This window comes from Molothrus ater, chromosome 4, assembly GCF_012460135.2.
Source record: "Molothrus ater isolate BHLD 08-10-18 breed brown headed cowbird chromosome 4, BPBGC_Mater_1.1, whole genome shotgun sequence".
NCBI lineage: Eukaryota > Metazoa > Chordata > Aves > Passeriformes > Icteridae > Molothrus > Molothrus ater.
The window spans coordinates 16,020,577-16,039,149 of record NC_050481.2 but is presented as its reverse complement, the minus strand read 5'-3'; the positions used below and the strand labels follow the sequence as shown (position 1 = coordinate 16,039,149).

At 38.5% G+C, this 18,573-nt stretch overlaps 2 long non-coding RNA genes across 2 annotated transcripts; both read right to left on the bottom strand.

The window, feature by feature from the left end:
- Window positions 1-11,085: 11,085 nt before the first annotated feature.
- LOC118686255 (uncharacterized) lies at window positions 11,086-14,171 on the bottom strand. Its single transcript, XR_004980135.2, has 3 exons — window positions 14,134-14,171; window positions 13,426-13,505; window positions 11,086-12,804 (listed from the first exon to the last, which is right to left on the bottom strand). It is a non-coding gene; the product is annotated as an uncharacterized LOC118686255 (long non-coding RNA).
- A 267-nt stretch (window positions 14,172-14,438) lies between these two features.
- Window positions 14,439-17,348, bottom strand: LOC118686254 (uncharacterized). Its single transcript, XR_004980134.2, has 3 exons — window positions 17,307-17,348; window positions 14,875-15,000; window positions 14,439-14,463 (listed from the first exon to the last, which is right to left on the bottom strand). It is a non-coding gene; the product is annotated as an uncharacterized LOC118686254 (long non-coding RNA).
- Window positions 17,349-18,573: the final 1,225 nt, after the last annotated feature.

Below are 18,573 nucleotides of genomic sequence, written 5' to 3'. Positions count from 1 at the left end.
CCATTTGCCGGATTTTTTTGTGAGGCAGGTATGTCCTAAATTACCAATGAGTTAAGACACAGGATACAAAGGTTTGGGGAGATTTACAAGGAAAATAAAAAAAGTTAAAAATAATCAGAAACTAGGGCATAGGCAGGAAAAGCATAGAATTCCTGGCTCTGGGTCCAGCAGACAGGATTGGTGATCTGGGTGTGTCTGTTGTGGAGAGTTTCTACAAACAGTTTTGCAAAATACAGCAGAAGTCCCAAATATTTATAAAACATTTAGAAACATTCAGCTTTTTGCACCAAATGAAAATATGTATCCTACCCATGATCAGGGGATTTACCTACACATTTCTATGATCATCTCTTCAGATCCAGCTATCTCCAGTCCAGATTAACCTGTAGTGCTTCTTGTCCAGACCAATCTGTATATTGTTAACTCAGAGGCCAGTTTTAACTGTGAAAGAAAAATTGGACTTGCTGAGGAAAGAAGTTGAATATGTATCTAAATACCACGACAAAACAAACTGCAGACACTTCTCTGAAAACCATGTCAGACCAGAGATGCACATTTTTTGCTAAACACTTCATGTTTCAATTGGCAGCTCTAAGCTAAATTGCTCTGCCTAACCCCAAAACAACACATATACAGAAGCATCAAAATTTCATGCAGAAACCTTTTTTGAAAATGAGGGGATTTTTTTCTTAAGACTCTACACCAATAGACTAAACATTTCTACATTTTTTAAATATACGAAAGTCAGATGTTGTCCACCTGTTAATCACTGAGGTCAGATAGAAAAAACCCCAACTTGCTCCACACTCCTATCTGAATTTTGGTGTATGTATAAAAACTTCATTTTGTACAACTGTTAGAGCAGTTCAGATTGAACCAAAGATTGAAAGGAGTGGCTCCATATTTTGTATTAACATAAGATCATTTTCTCTGTTTTGCTGGACAACTCCAGCACAGCTGCAAGCAGCCTCCTTAGATGCAAATGCTCCCTTCTTGCATTCACCTCAGATTCCAGTGCTACAACAGCTCAAAAATTAGTTTTTAACTTTGGTAGGATTCAATAAGCATGTGCATTTGTTTGTATTTCCAGAGTAGATTACAGCTGGAAAAAAAAAAAAAAAAAAGAGGGGTAATTTTTTTGTTTTATGGAAGGAAATGAAAAAGACCAGTGCCATGGATAAGGATTTCATTAAGATGAAGAAATTCCAGTTCTCCAAAGGGAAAAAATTAAGCTTTGCTTGAAGATCTTTCATGAAACAATTTGTGTGGTCTTTATCATTTCAAACTCTTAAAGTGTGATAGCTGCAGAATTGCATGATTTTCTGAACTTGTCTTGGAATTTGAGTTTTTCTTTAGCCTGTTTAAGCCGTGAATTCCATTCCAACCAAGTAAAGACAATTTTTGATCAAAAAGCTGTTGCACCAGTCTGTAATCTTCCAATGAAATCTATCAAAACTCTAACAATAGGCTTAAAAGGAGACACTAAAACTTGACAACCAAAAAATGAGCTGCAATTATGTATCGTCTCATCCTCACTGCATCTTCTAAAGCAGACAGCCTCCAGAGCACATATAGAGCATGGGTTTGCATGTCAGCAAGTACTTTCATCACCCTAATGTACGACCAAAAAGTCTCACAGTGATGTTAAAATACTGGAACCAGCAGAAGAAAGCAAGACATTTTGCACACCAGAAAGTGAAATAACCCGAATTAATAAAATGTAATTAAGAATCGGTTAAGATGAAGCAAACACAACTTATTCAGACATTATTTTCCATGATTTTAAAACTTCTTTTTATGTAGTTAGTTTACTCTTATTATCCACTATCCTTTCCCAGACCAGAAGTGGGAATGATCAGTTAATAATGAAATCATGTCTAACACTGTCAAAGGCTATGGTCTGGTATAGAAGAACAGGAGATGCTGTCTCAGAGCACACAAAGTGGGTTATTTTTGAGGAATGAGTCTTATAAACAAACCCAGTATTATCTAGTTGTTATTAATGTTTTTCACTTGTATGTCAAAGCACCCCAAAAGAGAGTCAGCGTCCTTAGCAGGAGGCCTACAGCTCTTTTGGGAATAAGAGAAACTTCATCTGCAGGCAGAGTGTTAGTGGCAAACACTGAAATGGAGGGCAGTTATGAATAAACTGCTGTACTCACCACACCTTCTAAAACCAAGAGGGAAAACAATTCCAGTAGCTGACTGGAACAACAGTGGAAACACTGAGAGAACTTATTTCATTTTACTGAAGCAGAAACTGGCATCTGACTACATGCCTAGGAAGAAGCCCTCCTACAATAGAGTCTCATTTTTTGTTCTCACTCCATTAATTAGATATCACAGATGAGGTAGAATAGACACAAGAGCTTCTTATTGTAGAGTTACAGGAGGGTAGGGGCAAGAGGAAGACTATTTCCCCTGAAGAAAACAAGGAATAATTTTGATGCTTATTTCTTTTTATAAAGAGATAGTTTATGTATCCCATTTCAAGCAAAAAAGATATACTTCTTAATCTCTGAAAACCTCTGAAAATTTTCACAGAAGTTCACAGCAGGCTGATGGGAAGAATTAATAAAAACAAAGAAGAGTGTTTTGCCCCAACATCTAGTCAGGTTTTTCTGAATTCTTCCTCAGCATTGTGTCACCTTGATGTCATTCTCACCACTGCCATCACACTGTGTTTCATACACTGGAGTATAAAATTAGATTTCCCTGAAATTTCTGGGTGTCCATTGGTTTCACTGTGGTTTTCTGAAGGGAGATGCTAATTTTCCTGACTGTCATCTGAAGAGACCATGGTGCTTTAATTGCTGCTGGAAATGCACTGTCATAGTATTCAAGCCCATTTTTATTTGGGTGCTTCTGTTAAGGAATTCTCAGCAGGTTAAACTGAAATCTCTATTAGAAGGTAATTTCCAATTTTTAGAGAATTTTCCAGTCCTTTGAAGCCCCATGCATACTGGAATTGTTTCGGACACTGCTTCCTGAAATTTGAGCACATTCTAGAGTTCAACTTTTTTCATTGGGAGGGATTTTTGTTAGGTTACCATAGAAATGAGTGATGAAACAGAAGCTGGCTCCTGGTGAATAAAACCCACAAAAAACCAACAGCAACCAAACCCTCCCCCATTAACCCCCCAAATACAAAGTTTCATCAAGAATTCTCCTGTAAAGGAGAAACAAAAGATTATTACTAACCTTTCCCTTAGGGCTATAGTGTGCATCATTAACTTGCATTGCACTTGGTTTTTGAAACTCATATATGTGTTCACACAACCAGACAGCAGGGCTGTTGAGTAGGAATTAACATAGGAAGGGCTTTTATCACTAGGAGAAAAACAACTCATATTTAGAACCATCCAGTCCTTCAGACAAAACTCCTCTTTCCCCATTTACCCATTATGTAACATTCAAAGACTGCAAGATGTTCTATTCTATCTTGTGAACAAACACCTGAAAGGACACAGTTTAACTGAGCTGATTTCAGTCTGAACTGGAAATATCAGTTCATTTGGACTTCTCTGTTAACTAAAAGGTCTTCAAGTAAAAAAAAAAATAATTGGTAGGTATCTTCTAACCAGCAAGCTGGTACCAATACACTGACTTAAATATAATTAAAGCCTGTGCCCAACAGCTGTGTTTGCAAAGCTGCTGAAGGTACAAAATACTGTTTTTTTTAAAAGAAGAATGCTTACATCATCAATGTTTGGGCCAAAACACTCTGAGTTCAGGATTGCTTCAAGCTGCAGGGGTTTTTTTCCCATTATGAGGACAGTCCTTGGCTACAGTACTCAGCTCACACTTAAGCTCTTACTCTGAAACATGCTGGTCTTTCCTCACTTTTTGACACCTCAATCAATAGTTGTGATTTTGGTTTGTAGTCACCTTTGGTTTCACAAGGCTGAACACTGAATTTCTTGATTTCAGTCTCTAAATCTCAGCATTTACTTTCCACTTCCTTTTTTCCAATGCCTTCTGTCTTCCAAGCCACCACCTCCAATTGTCTTCCCTCACTTCAGAGACTTCATGGTTGCTTATTATCTTGGCTGCTTTCAGCCCTCAAATCTCAATTCCCCATCTGTTCGTCCAGTCACTGATCTTTCAAAACTTTTTTTGCTATTTTAGCTTTTATAATCTTCTGGACTTCTTAGAGATATTACTTCAATTTATGTAAACTATTTCTATCCCTGATCTCTGTCCTTGCTTCATTCTTGTCCCCTGGGTATCTGACTTTGTCACTAAAGCCTTATACTCTTGCTTAATCTCTCCATTTCATTTATTCTTCACATGCTCCCAGGTCTCATTCCAAATTGAAAATACAGCTTTTTGCTTCAGCATTTGAGAACTGCACTTCTTTATTTCTTACATCTTCACAAAGGGGGCATCTGTATCTGTATTATTTATATGCAGAAGACATTTTGGTCATGCACGTTGTGTGACTATATAAAAATCTCATTGTTCTGTGCCTCTGCACCACCTCTGAGGGTTCCAGGATTCTGTGTGGCAAGAAAGCACAAGGGAATTTTTTTAGAAGATCGTATTTTCCACTGACAGCTCGTTCTGAGCTGAAGTGAGTGCACACAACAGTGACATTTTTAGCTGTGAATCCAAATGAAATTCTTTTTTGTAGTAAAAGCCAACCTAACCCTACTATTCAAAGGGCTGCTACTATATCCACTTTCTTTGGTTAATAATCAGCCCAGCCACATCTACCTCTAACCTGCCATTGAGCTCCAGACTTGTGGTTTCTTTGAATTTGGTACAACCTATGTGGCTGCAAAACGCTGAGAACCAGCCTCCACTAGTCTGGAGTTGTCATTAAAAGCTACCTAATATATCCTACAGACAGGAAGCTGAGGATTCTGTGAAAAGGAGATACGTTCTCAGAGAGACAGATCCTGCCACCAGACAGTGCCTTGGAGGAGCCTGGACTGCTTCCTCATGTTCTCCTCCCATTTGCACCAGTGGGCAGAGAATGAAGTGCCTTAGTAGGGGAAGATATAGATATATTCATCCTTGGTGAATAAGGATGAACTCCCTCACGTCAGTTTTATTTTTCTTCGTTGACTGGTTATGTTTATTGCTCCATTCTGGGCAAAACTCAGTAATTGTAACAGTAATGAAGTCCATGGAGATTGGGATCAGACATTATCTGTTCAGTTATCAGAATCCCTGAATCCAATGCAAATATTTTGCAGAAGGACAGACACAGGGATTACAATATTGTCATTGAGCTCATGACTCCCTTCCAAGACCTTCCTACTAGGCTCCATTCATGCTTCCATCTCAGTTCCTGCACTCTCAGTGAATGCCCTTTCTTTGCCCATGAAATGAGAGTTGCAGCACAAGACAGGATTTTTGTGCATGTCACAACCCTGCTCACAAGAGAAGAGCAGACAGCTCAGCATGGCTCACAAGCTGCAGGTTTGCCATGAATTCATTATCAGAGAGAAACTGGTGGCTTTAGCTGGCATTGGTATGGAAACAAACTGAGGAGCAGAACCAGTAGGCCATAAAAAGGTGCCAAACCATCTATGGTGTTCTCAATAACTTTCACCTGAAATAAAGTTTTCAGCTATTTTCCCCAGTAACACAACCCAGTTTTGGTCCCAATCATATTTGTAATGAGCACATGCACACCTGCTTCATTTTCTCAGTTGGCTTCCTAGCAAATACCTGCACAGTGGAGAAAAAAAAACCATGGCCTTTATTGGCACTAACCAAAATGCCTGTTAGTAAAACGTGTGAAATAAGATCCACTTTTCCAAAGATACTGCGATTCCTGCCAACATTTCTAGAATCAGTTTAATTTTCCTGATAAATAAGTAGCCTGTGACCAAGGGGTCACATTTCTCTTTTGCTTGGTTAGTATAAAATGTGTAGAACAAAGTCTCTTCATCTCAGTTCCACCAGCACAAGCTGATCAGAGCTTACTGAAAGGAAAGAATCCATATAGGGTTTCTAGGGGAAACTAGCTTTCTGTGATGGCTCATATCAAATACAGCAGACACAAATACTCTACAGAGTTCTGTTTTACTGCAGCTGGTGGCCACCTTCTCTTTTATGTCATGGCAACACTTCCCTCAGTCTTTGTCTTTTTCTTATTTGTTGCTTTTCACCCATGCTGAGTGTTCCTGAAAATACTTGTCTGAAAGCAAACCCTTAAAAATTTCAGTCACTACAAATCCCAGAAAAGTATTCAGCTTCTTAAACAGAAGTATTACAAATATGTTGGAAACAGAAACTTGAGGGGTTTAATAAAATCTAGAAGTAGCAGATATTTTAACTTACCTTGTGAAAGATAGCTTCCCCTGCCCTCCCCCAGCTCCAGACCCTTCCTGATGGTAAAACAAATGCAAATCCTGAATGGAATATATCTTTAATCTTCGAAAACCTTAAACATGCTATGTCCTAATTTTGGTTGTGTATGTTCTCTTTTCTCTTTCAGTCTTCCTCCTAAATTAAAGCTGGGTATCTATCAGACAGATATCAGGAAAAGGTTTTCCACCCACAGGGTGGCTGGACACTGGAACAGGCTCCCCAGGGAAGCACCAAGCCTGACAGAGCTCAAGAAGCATTTGGACAATGCTCTTGAGCAGAAGGTATGATTCCTGGGGATGGTGCTGTGCAGGGCCAGGATTTGGACTCAATAATCCTGATGAGTGTCTTCTAACTCAGCACATTCCATGATTCTGTAACCTCTTCCCTCTAATGCCAAATCTATGCACTTTCAAGAAGTTGATACTTCCTTTTTTGCTTAATTTTTTTTTTTGCAATGCCATTATTATAATGGGAATCTTTCTGATGATTACAGAGTATTTTTCTATCATCAGGGCCTATCTAGGAATTCAGTATATACTTAGGAAACAAATTTCAGCCTCCTGAGTCACTAGAATGTCTCAGGATGCTAAGATTCAAAATGCAGAGGTGATTAATAAATTCTTCTAATTGCAGTAAAATCAGAATTTGGGATTTGTTAATCATCCTCACCGTAATCCCATTAAAAATGCACTAATTTACTGCTAGGATTATACATCTTGAACAAGACTTGTTCTGAGGTGACAATGGGGCACAGACAGACTGCCTAGGTGTAATGAGGCTGAGGGAGGAATAACAATGTCCCTATTCATATACCCAGACCCTGCAGCATCCAAGCCATCTGCTGCTGAAATTGCAGATCTGGACTGAAGAATGCCAGATTATTTCCCTCTCCTGTTATTTAGACAGCACTTCTCTTCTGACACAACTTGCAGGCACTAGGTCTGTGCTCATTTGTTCTGTTAGAATCCCAAAGCAACTTTTTACTGTCAGAAGGCACTTAGCAAGCTCAGAATAACATGCACTGGTGGAATTATAGCCCGTGAAAGAATATGCCAAACTGGATGAAACTGTAAAAGGAATTCCTTTGTTAACACAAAAGGGATCTGAGTCTAGAGTTCTAGTTATAAAGAAGTGGCATGGTAGAAGAGAATAGCAGCATAGTATCTGTAGCACAGAGCAAGTGAAATGAAGGTCAGTAAATTGCTCCTGTGCGTGGTTTTGACGACTCCTGTCAATTACTGGTGTGAAAAAATTTTGCACAATTTGGCTCACGATTACAACAAAAATTAATTTGGTTTAGAGGTGATCAGCAACACTTGTGAAACCTCCTGCATGGTCTGGGCTTGAGCCCCATAAGCACAAAGCATCATGGCCAACCTCTCAAAATGTCACAAAGTTGCTTAACAAGAGTCTATATGGACATCAGCATTGCAGAATGTTACAAAACCTGTGCTAGATGAAGAAGGGCTCCTTGAGCAAAGATCAGATTTTTACCAACCATTAAAGCTGATGGAATAAACAACGTAAAAATGGTTTTATTTCCCCCTGGAAAACAACAGCCTCCTTAGTGGTTACTGAAAGCCTGTTACAGTCAATCACTGGCTAAACAGGTTTGAGTCCTCTGAACATTTTTACTCTCTGCTAACAGCAGCGATGCTTCTGCCTTCTGTGGAGAAGAGAGGGAGCTGGACTTTGTTTCAGAGCTGATTTTGCTGTCTTTATTAATGAAAAAACAAAATGTTTGCACAAGGTGGGAATGGACTGTGAAGAGCCTGGCCTAGTTTTACTAGTTATCCCTACCCATCAAGGGGTTTGAAATAGATGATCTTCAAGGTTCCTTCCACCTAAAACCAGTCAATGATTCTGCATACTCAAGAACTATGTTAACCAGAGTATGTGAAACACAATTTTTTCTACATGGCTTATACATCTTTATGTTTACCTGTCCAGTCTGTACTATTAAATTTTCAGAATTTTTGCTGGAGGTTGCTACAAAGTATAAGAGTTAGTCTGATTAAAATTTTCAGTAAATAGTCCACCAGAAATTTCTTTTTCATTTTTGTTTAAATGGAGGCAGATATAGCTGAAATATGCACAAAGTTGTTCCATTAAAATCAGCCCAGGCATTCCATCTGTTAAGGCTACACTACAGCTACACGGACGATCTCTCACTAATTGCAGGAAAAACTTCTTGTCTGGTGTACTTTTGATGGCACAAATATGGCAAAAGAAATTCTGCTGCTTCTTGTTCAAAACATCCTTTTTATGCAAACAAACAAACCCCAAAGAAATGAAGTTAGGGAGTAGCATGAAATTACAAAGAGGGTGTTTCCAGGGAGGGGCACAGGAGAACCTATCTCTGCAGGGGCATTTCACACAAGCTTTATCACTGGCACACATTGGAATACACCCCATTCCCGCTCTTTATGGGGGCTGGAGTCCCCAGATCAGACAGCACAGATGTCCTCCTCTGTCACACATCCATCCTGTGCTTTGGCACACACACAGGAGGGAACAGAAAGCCATGGCCAATTGTTTGAATACTATTAAAACATGATTCTAAAGTGGTGTCTGACAGCTTAACTTGGTGCTTTGAAATCAGCTGGCTGGAAACTCCCTGCCAATGGACTGATGTCTTTCTATCAAAAGTGCTGTCAACAGAAAGCATCCAGTTTGTGTCCAGAACCATTGCTTCCAGCCATTCAGCCTGGCTCAGAGCTCACTAGCAGGAAGGTTTGTGAAACAGAAAGGCATTGCATGTGCTGGTCTTTGTGCCTCTTGGATGCTCTGCTCCTTGGCAAGGACTGCTGAAGAACAGCAGTCCTACAGAGTTTTGACAATTCACTGCAAGGTGCTTTCACATTCTTGTTTGAGGTGGTGTGAAATGGCCTGGCAGCAGTGGCTGCACCTACTCTTTGTCTAAATGAAGACACGTATTGTTAATAACACTCTTTATCACCCCCTATCATATTTCCCCTTTACAATATTCTATCTGGTTTCTTTTGTAAGTTAAACCTCTATAGGCAGGAAAACATGCTGGTCGCTGCTGGGTTTGTTTCTAGCATATACAGAGCAGGAATAGAAAACAACTGGATACAAATAAAATTTTAAAGGCCTGAGGGATGACTTTGCATAAGAAAGGTTTTAAAGGTTAAAGATGTCTAAGTTTTACAGCCTGGCTTTAATAATACTGAAAATTTTTCTCCTGTTTCTTCTTCTTCTGTTTATGAAACATAGGTTAATGCAGCTTCTAGTGAACCTTTCAATTTATGTTCATCCTTAGGGTAAGCAAGAGTAAATCTTTTGCTGTGACCAAGATGGCTAATGTGTATAAATCCAGGGATGTACAAAACTAATACCAGTGACTATGTAAAATAGTGACCATGTTTTTTAGCCAGATGCATCATTTTTCTTTCAAACACCATAAGTGCAGACACCAGCTTCTAAAAATTTTGTAGTAACTGTAAAAATTGCCATTATTACCCCAGAAAGTACAGTAAGCTTTCCCTTTTTAACCTCCAGTTATTAAAAGCAGATGTGCTTTCACATTTTTGAAGTGCTAAACATGAAATCAATGAAGAATAAGTTACACTTTTAGTTTGGAAGACCAAACCAGTTGTGCTAGAGGTTCTGTAATATGAATGACAGGGGAAAAGGAAAGAGAACTGTCCACTGCTCTCATAGTAAAAAGATGAGGAGGACAATGAACAACTCTATAAGATTTTTTTAAAGGGAGGGAGAAGAGATCTTTAGTGGTGTAACTGATGTTTTCAGCACATTGTACTGGTCAAGTCTACACTGCTTAGAAAGGCAGTAAATTTGAAAAGGTTTGAATGCAAATTGAGGAAGATCACCCACATCTGCCCTATGCTTATTTTTTTGCTAAGGTACCTGTTCCTAGTGCTGCTGGCTGCACAGCTTTTTGCAAGTTATCCATGAATGAAACAAGCTGCTGTACAAACACAACTATCTAGCTGTGGTAGTTGTTGGGAACTGGAAATTCAGAGCTGGAAGGGACCTGCAGAGACTATTCAATGCAACCTTCTTCACACTGTGCTGGTAATAAGGGTAATTTGGGTAATCTGTTTTTAAAAGTAATCCCCAGTTGGCAAGGCTCCAATGCCACTTTGAGTAGTTTGCTTTTCTCTTCTTGAACTCGAAAAGACTCATCTCTAAATTATATAAAACTCATTTCCTTCAAATCGAGGCAATTCCTACTCATCTCTCCTATATTGGAAAAGAAGTGTAAATAAACTAAAAATGTGCTTACCTTTCAATCAAGGCAAGGACAATCCAATCACAGGTAGGATGTGCTGCTGCTCTGACTTCCACATCCACAGCTTCTGCTCATCAGGGCTTTCCTGATTTCCACAGAGCTCTCCCTTTTCATTTATTTCCTGTCTCATTTCCAAATCAGAGCCACAGAACATGTGTCTCTCAAGTTTTGCCATACCATCTCTCCTCTTTCCCAGAAAGCTGGCACTGCCCTCTCCTCCATGGCTCCATCATTCCCAGGAGCTGCTCCCCTGCTTGGCAGGCATGGAAGTGCAGGGAACTGAGAGCTGTGGGCCAAAACCCCATAATTTGTGAGCACAGGTGCTGCTCAGGCTTCATTGACACAAGTAATTTCAAGCCCACAAGTAGTTTATCTCCGAAGTACTCAGCACCCACTTCTTTGGCACTGGCCACCCAAGGTAGAGGAAAATTTTTTCAGCACTCACAAACCTCTTCAACAGTGCAATAACCAACATGAACACCAAATAACAAATATTAAATATATTTTCTAGCACACAAGTTCTGTAAAAGCTCAGAAAAAAAATACAACCACTCTGAAAGTGTTTTTAAAAGCAAAGTTATTCACAAAGAGGCTTGGAAACTTCAGTTAAAAAGCACTGTAAACATTGTTTATATGAATTATTCCTCACAAATATTTGTTATTCTTATTTCCTCTGTATTCAACTAATGCTGTTTGTTGCCCAGGGTACTCTTAATCTAATATCTAAAAAAGCATTTAAGCAGTTACAAAATTTCTATTAAATGAAATAAAAACAGAAGATGCACATTTAAAAAATATACCATACAAGCAGATTTAGCAAACTCTCCCATCCTAAATAATATTGCAAAATATAAAATTAATACAATTACCACATTCTTAAACTCAGAGTAAATGAACAGAAATGAAAAAGATATTGTCATCTATGGAGCTGATGGAAAAAGGGATGAGCTTTCAAATATTCCTTTGCATTTTATTTCACAGAAGTCACCTGAAAATCTCTTGAGATTCATGAAGAAATTGCCTTTATTTGTAGAAAATGTCAGCTGGCACCTGAATTTGAAAGCTGACATTCTCTATTACTGGGTAATTTAATGCTGGTTTGAGATGATTTACATAAAAACAGAATCTGTGCCTTCCTGCCAATTTAGAGTTCTGGGGTACCTTCATTGCTGTAGGGTTCACATACTGCATGCTTTCAAATATATTTATCTTCAGAGATAAAAATAAGCTAAGGACATACTACTGGTCTTGCACTCCAGACCAGGAGCTCAGTCTCAGGAACAAGGGTCACTTGCCAAAGCTCACACAGGAATATTCTGAGGGAGCCATCTCAGACAACCCCCTTGCCTCTCTGCTCCTCTTGCCTGTACCAAGTTACAGCCTTTGGGCCCCACATTACCCAGCTCCTGCTCAGCCAGAGCCCCGCAGCACTCACTGGCTGCTGAAGGGACCTGGCACACATTAGTGCCACTCAGTCAGGGGAAGAACCAGTGGAAGAATCACTCTTGATTATTATTAAATTGATTTTAAATTTAAGAATCAGTTAAGCCCAAAACCCTGAATTTTATTGGATGTTATTGTCACACTTCCACTACTTCTTCCACTGAGTAGCACAATGAGCAAGCAAAGGCTTGCAGTGGCCATCTTTGAATAATCCCTGACCAGGAGTGGGTGGCTGTATCAACTGTGTAATTTAAAATGAACGGTAAATGACAACAATATCTAGACTAGCAAAGGAAACAATGCCTAGGAAACTCCCAGGCTCTGGAATAGCACTGTTTATGCTGGTAAACTAGTTGTGGCCCAAGCCAGACTTTGGAAGCTAAAACCTTCCAGGAGCCATTTCCAAGAGGAAATTCATAGGTATACAAGCACAAACAGTGGCCATTCCAGCTAACCTCAACAGTGGTCATGTTCCTGTGCAGGTTTAATTTATTAGAAAATAGTCTAAGTGTGGCATTTTCCCTAACCAGGACATTTATAACTTCAAGAATGTAACTTTTTTTCACTTTTGAGAGTGCTGTTCAACAATGTACAATGGAGAGGGCCTTCCTTTCCTGCCAGGGGGTGGTGCAGCAGCTCCCCTGCTGTCACTGCACTGCTCTCTCAAAAGGCCACTCCTGCTGGTTCTCAGGCACTGAAAGGCTCCGTAGGGACACTCCAGCCTCACCGTAGGGGATGGGATTGAGCTCAATTGAACCTTCCTGGGAAAGAAAGACAAATGCATCATCATCACTGAGCTGCACAGATGGAAAACCAGTAATGTCAATACAATACTAGTTCTCCTCATGTTTTTCCTTATTATTAAATTGTTTCAGTAACAGACTATTTTAGCATATCTGTTTCTATAGTGTTACTGCATTTATTCTTATTATAAGTTACCTAGTATTTTAATTTTTATCAATATTAACTCATCACAGATAAAACTGTCTGTGATAAGTTATTATAGCATAAATGATAATAAGTAATTATAGGATCTAAAATAATTCAGACAGGTAAAATTCACTTGAACACTTCAATTATCATTGCTGATGCAGGACCTTCGATGAAAAAAACCTGCAGACCAGAAACCATTCCTACAAAAATGTGAGCAGGTCCTATCCAGAAGAGAGGTCAGCTGAGGTAAATTAATTTTTAATTATAAGCTGTCTAATTTTAAGAATGCCATCCATTGGTGACAAAAAACCCTTCCCAGTGGAGATACAACTACAGTGCAAATGAACATCAGAAACCCGAGTGACAAGTGAAAAGCTGAAATTTCGTGTTCTATAATATATAACAAATACCCAAAGTGACAAATACCCAAAGAAAAAAATTGGACTTACTTGTGATTTTTTCCATGCATACCAAAAAATAGCAACTATAAGAATACAAAGCAACACAAGGGCAATGCTGACTCCTGCCACTAGAAGAGCAAAAAGAAAGGTAACCATGACTCTAAGCCATTAAGACAAGGAAAAAATTAATACCTACATTTGTGGTGGGTATTTATGCAGCATAAAATAGTTCTATGGGGCAATAAAATATAGGTCTTGATTTTTCCTACAAACAAAAATCTCATTCAGGTCTGGGTTTGTACAGAAATAAGCCAATCATGTCAGAGATCATTACAGTATTTTTTTTGGCAGTGCAAATATGTGCTATAATTAATCTCCAAATAATTAAGCTCCAAATTTTTTAATTTTTTTTTTTTGTGAGCAAGTTACTGCTGATCAAAAATTAATATTTGTGTTATGGATTTTATTAAAAGAAAAAGGCCCAAAGTAATAGTAATAGGAAAGCAAATTATTCTGGTTTAGTCTGGTTGACTGATACTATCATTACTCAAATCAGCAGAGAAATACCATGACTTGTCATTAAGGAGTGTCTTAAATACTATTACATGAAAACAGAGTTTTTCAGGCTAATGGCAAGTCCATACACAGCTTTTGTATTCTATAACCAACTGCAGTAAAAGAAGTTAAAAATAAAAAACTTAAGTAAAGAAAGAAATATTTAAGCAAAAGTAGAATATGTTGAAGTTGTCAACTTACCTACTAGAGTTGGTAGACTTCTTCCTGCCAAAAGGAAAATAATAAAAATTAGAAATTTGAGAAAAATGCACAGCCATGTGTAATGAATACTGTCATTACTTAAATCAGCAGAGAAATACTATGACTTGCCATTAAGGAGTGTCTTAAATACTATTATATGAAAACAGAGTCTTTCAGGCTAATGACAGCTCCATACATAGCTTTTGTATTCCATAACCAACTGCAGTAAAAGAAGTTAAAAATTCAAAACTTAGGTAAAGAAAAAATATGTAACAGAAGGACAATATGTTGAAGTTGTCAGCTTACCTTCTGGAGTTGGTAGACTTATTTCTGCCAAAAGGAAAATAATAAAAATTAGAAATTTGAGATAACTGCACAGCCACGTGCAATGAAGCTAAAGCTGGCTTTCCTACCTCAGTATAAGAAGCAGAACATTTTATATTAAATGATACATTTCCTGCCTTTTGACAGACAATTATTTAGGCTGTGTTATTTGAGATGTCTGAAATATTCTTTGTGCTCAGCTTCCACCTCAGTAGAAACAGGTGGAAACCTGTTTAAATCAATCACAGGGTTATATTGCTTTTAAATTGGTTTGTGCTCACAATTTTTCTAAGGACAGTCATTGGCTGGAAAACAACAGCACAAAAGTGGAACAATATATTCCCAAGACTCAGATGGGCACACCTGAAGGAAGAACTGACTCAGGATTTGAAGGAAGCAACAACTTAAAAAACAGACCTGGATCATGATCACTCCACTGTGGGTCTGGTGTAGGACCCACAGTGTAGTAACCTGTTGTAGTAAATTCCTTAACGGGTGAAGCATCCAATGTTGTCTCTTCCTCCTGAGCGTTACAAAGATATCCTAAAATTAAAAAAATTCAGTAAATTATTGCTGAAGTATGTCATATCCTTTATTAATAAGGTTGTTTGATAATTTCAGTTATAAGATTCAAATGCTTGTAACTTGGACAATCTTGCTTGCTGTTTTACATTTGGAATGTTTCCCTCCCTCCCTTTATTTTGTGTGAACATTTCAGTTGAAATTGTTAAGACATTTCTCAAAAAAAGCTTAGAAAAACCCCCCTCACTGCCATTTACTCAGCTTAGAAAAAAAAAAAAACAACAAAACAAACAAATCACAGATATTCTTTTCAGCTATTATTTCCTTGCTCTGGAGTAAAAAATGAAAATCCATAAGGGAACAGTAGCAGAGCCTTTACTAGATTTGGGCACTCTGTGAAAATTACCAAACCCATTTTCATTTGCTTTGATGTGGGTTGATAGGATACAGCAGCTCAGCCCACCTGGGATGTTTATTGATATGCTCATCCTTGTTCTCACTTTTCCTCTTTCCCTTTATGCTTCTCAAATGGGAAGCAACCACATTGATGGAGATGATGACAGTCATTTGCTTGCATTAATTAACAAATTCAATTAAAATCCCTTCTTTCACATTATTCTCCCCTTCAATTGCAAATTAATGAAAAAGAATTGGGGAGGGGTGAAAGATACTTTTCTGAACTTTTTGTTAGTGACAGGAAGAGAGGAAAACTATACCCTTTTATAAGTTATTGGAGCATTAAGGAGATGCTTTTCACAGCCACAGTTATGACATAAAAAACAAACCAAAAAGCAAAACCTCTCCTATTGAAGCAGAAGTTCCAGGAGATTCCACATGGACTCTGAAACATCACAGGGGGGCAAAGCTCAGCCCTGTGAGATTCTTGGGTGCACAAGTTTAAAAAAAATCAGCATCATCAAACCTCTTATTTAATTCTGGTCTCTCTGAGATTTGCTATCTACAAAGTCCTTCCTAGAAGGATAGCATCCCCTCCAGACATAACATCCATCCACAGCTCCTCTGCAAGAGAGCAAACCTGTGCCCCCAGCAGTACTAATGGGCGGATGTTGCCTCTCTCTAAGAACGCGCAGCACCTGTTAGCAATGCATTGAATTTACTCCAGGTCAGGAGAGAAACTTGCTTTGTCACTTTGAAGCTTTCCCAGGACTCTGCCAAGCAGGGCACAGCTCAGCAGAGAGGGGTGATGTATGTATTTCCATGGACTCTTTAGAAGAGGGACAGAAATTCTCAGCCAGGCTTATTTCAGAACACGTGTGCCCTCATGATAAGAAGGTTCATTAGCCAACCCCCTCCACCTCTTTGCACTTTCTTAAATTCTCCCTCTATTTCTGCCTTTCAAAGTGTAAAGAAGAAAGTCTTTGCACCAGACTGAGCCTATTCTTTTTTTTCTCACAAGGAAACAGTGTTCTGGTGTGATTTATTTGTGATACTAATAGTCACAAATTCCTACAGAGAAACATTAATCTCTTTCATTACTGTCTAGTATTATACTCAAATGATGTAAGGTCTCTCTAATACAACATTCAGTCACAAATTCTGAGTATCAAACAAAAACATTTTCATTAGACAGAACTGATACAAGGGGTCCTGAGTAGTGCAAATGGTGCAGTTGGGAAGTTCATGAAACTTGCAGTGGAAGATCCCAGCCATTCTCACTTCTACTCAGTAAATTTACAAAGTCTTTGTGGGGCAGGTGGGAAAGCCTGGTGCTTATTGTTAAAAGGCCTGAAATAAATTAATTTTTTTGTTTTCTTGCAGCATCACTGAGATACTGCCACTGTACCTGTAACCAGTAGTGCAGACGAGTAAAAAGGGATGAGCTGTAGGTGTTGTATTTTCTCTAGTTTTATTATTGATTGTTAGAATATTGATCATAACTGATATTAACATTTATTTTTGTCATTCATCATTGAGTCTAAGATGACTAATGTTGCAACAAGTCTTACCTTTTATACTGACACTTGTCTTTTTCTGTACCTGCAGAGGATTTCTTTAAAATACAACCCAAATTATTTTTGAGGTTTTATTATTAGGAGTGCCTATATTGCATGGCAAAATAATTGTGTGCTTTTTAAGCATTAGCTTACTGATTAAGCTTAATTTCCTGTTAGAGATATAACTAAAGTAATCATTCATGTGGTACAATATAATAATACACAGACAAAACACTTTCAATTATTGTACTTATAAATCTAGCCATATGAATTAACATTTAGAATGTACCTAGGGATATTTTCAAAAAGTAATTGCAAGTATTAAAGAGGAAGTATTAGCTGAGGAAAAATTATAAAGAAATGTTCACTCACCTGTAAACAACAGAATGAACACAGGTATTGTCTTAAACATCTTCATTTTTTCTTTTTGTGCCTTCAAGAGGGCAAAAGCGCCAGGGAAAAATCCCCGGGTCACTGTCCCCACAGCAAAGGAGTGCCACCAAAAGCCACAGACCTCAAAAGCCTGCCCCTGCTGTGCTTATCATTCTGCTGTGCTGCCTATTGGCTGAATCAGACTGGCTCCTGAAACAGCTGTTTTAAGGGCTGGGATGCCAAATGGGATCTGTGACTCCAGCAGTTTTGGATCTGCTGAAAAGATTTTTCCCACTTCACCAAGTGTGCAGCGAGCACAGAAATGACGAGACCAACAGGTGAACAGCAAGTCCTATTCATATGTGTGACAAGTTCTGAACTGCTCATTTCCCAAAACACTCCAGTTTTGATGAGGGTATTCTTGTATGTCACACCTGCAAAGAGACTGTGTAGATCTCAAAGCTCTTGGTAAGTATGGAAAATGCATCCAGGTGGAAAAGCCTGGACACATGGAAGTGAAATGCCCGTTGACCACAAAAGCCACTCATTTTCTTTGGCACTGATCACAGATCATGATACGTTCAAATATTTAGTGCACCATAAAATTAAGTATTCAAAGCAAAAGCAGTGCCAGCCTGTGAAGTGTAATGACTATTCACATACCTAGATATTTAGGATGGTTTAAAGAAATGATATTATGCCTTCCATAGCTGATTCCCAAGTCCATCTCAAAATTGATGGTCAGTGCTCCAGATGGGTTGACAGAGGTATGAACTTCATCAGAGGGTATACCATAGAATATGCTGAGCTAACTACTGATAATTTGAATTTTAAATAAATAAATTTGTCAAGAAAACAGAATTTGCTTGGCAAACTATCATCCTGCTGTCAAAATTTCACCCTCTTTCTCTGCTGAGATGATTTCTTTTGAGATATTCAGCAGTGCAACAGGGAGCACTTGTGCTCCCCTGGACCCATGAAAAGGTACCAGCTGGACTTTCAGGAGTGACAAGCAAGCAGGAATAACAAGCATCTGGAAAAATATCTCCATTCCACAGGACAGCATAATGCTTGCAGCCATGTGTAATTAACAGCTTTTTTTCAGTGCACACCCTTATCTTTTATTCAGAACATTTATCAGGCTACAGCAGACTTTTGCAGTGAGAAATGCTGGTACAATGTTTTCTGCCTTCCAAGTCCATTTCTAAGCAGCATAAGAAACCACTTTAATTATGTATCCTTTTTCTTTCAAAGGCTTTCTCCCAAA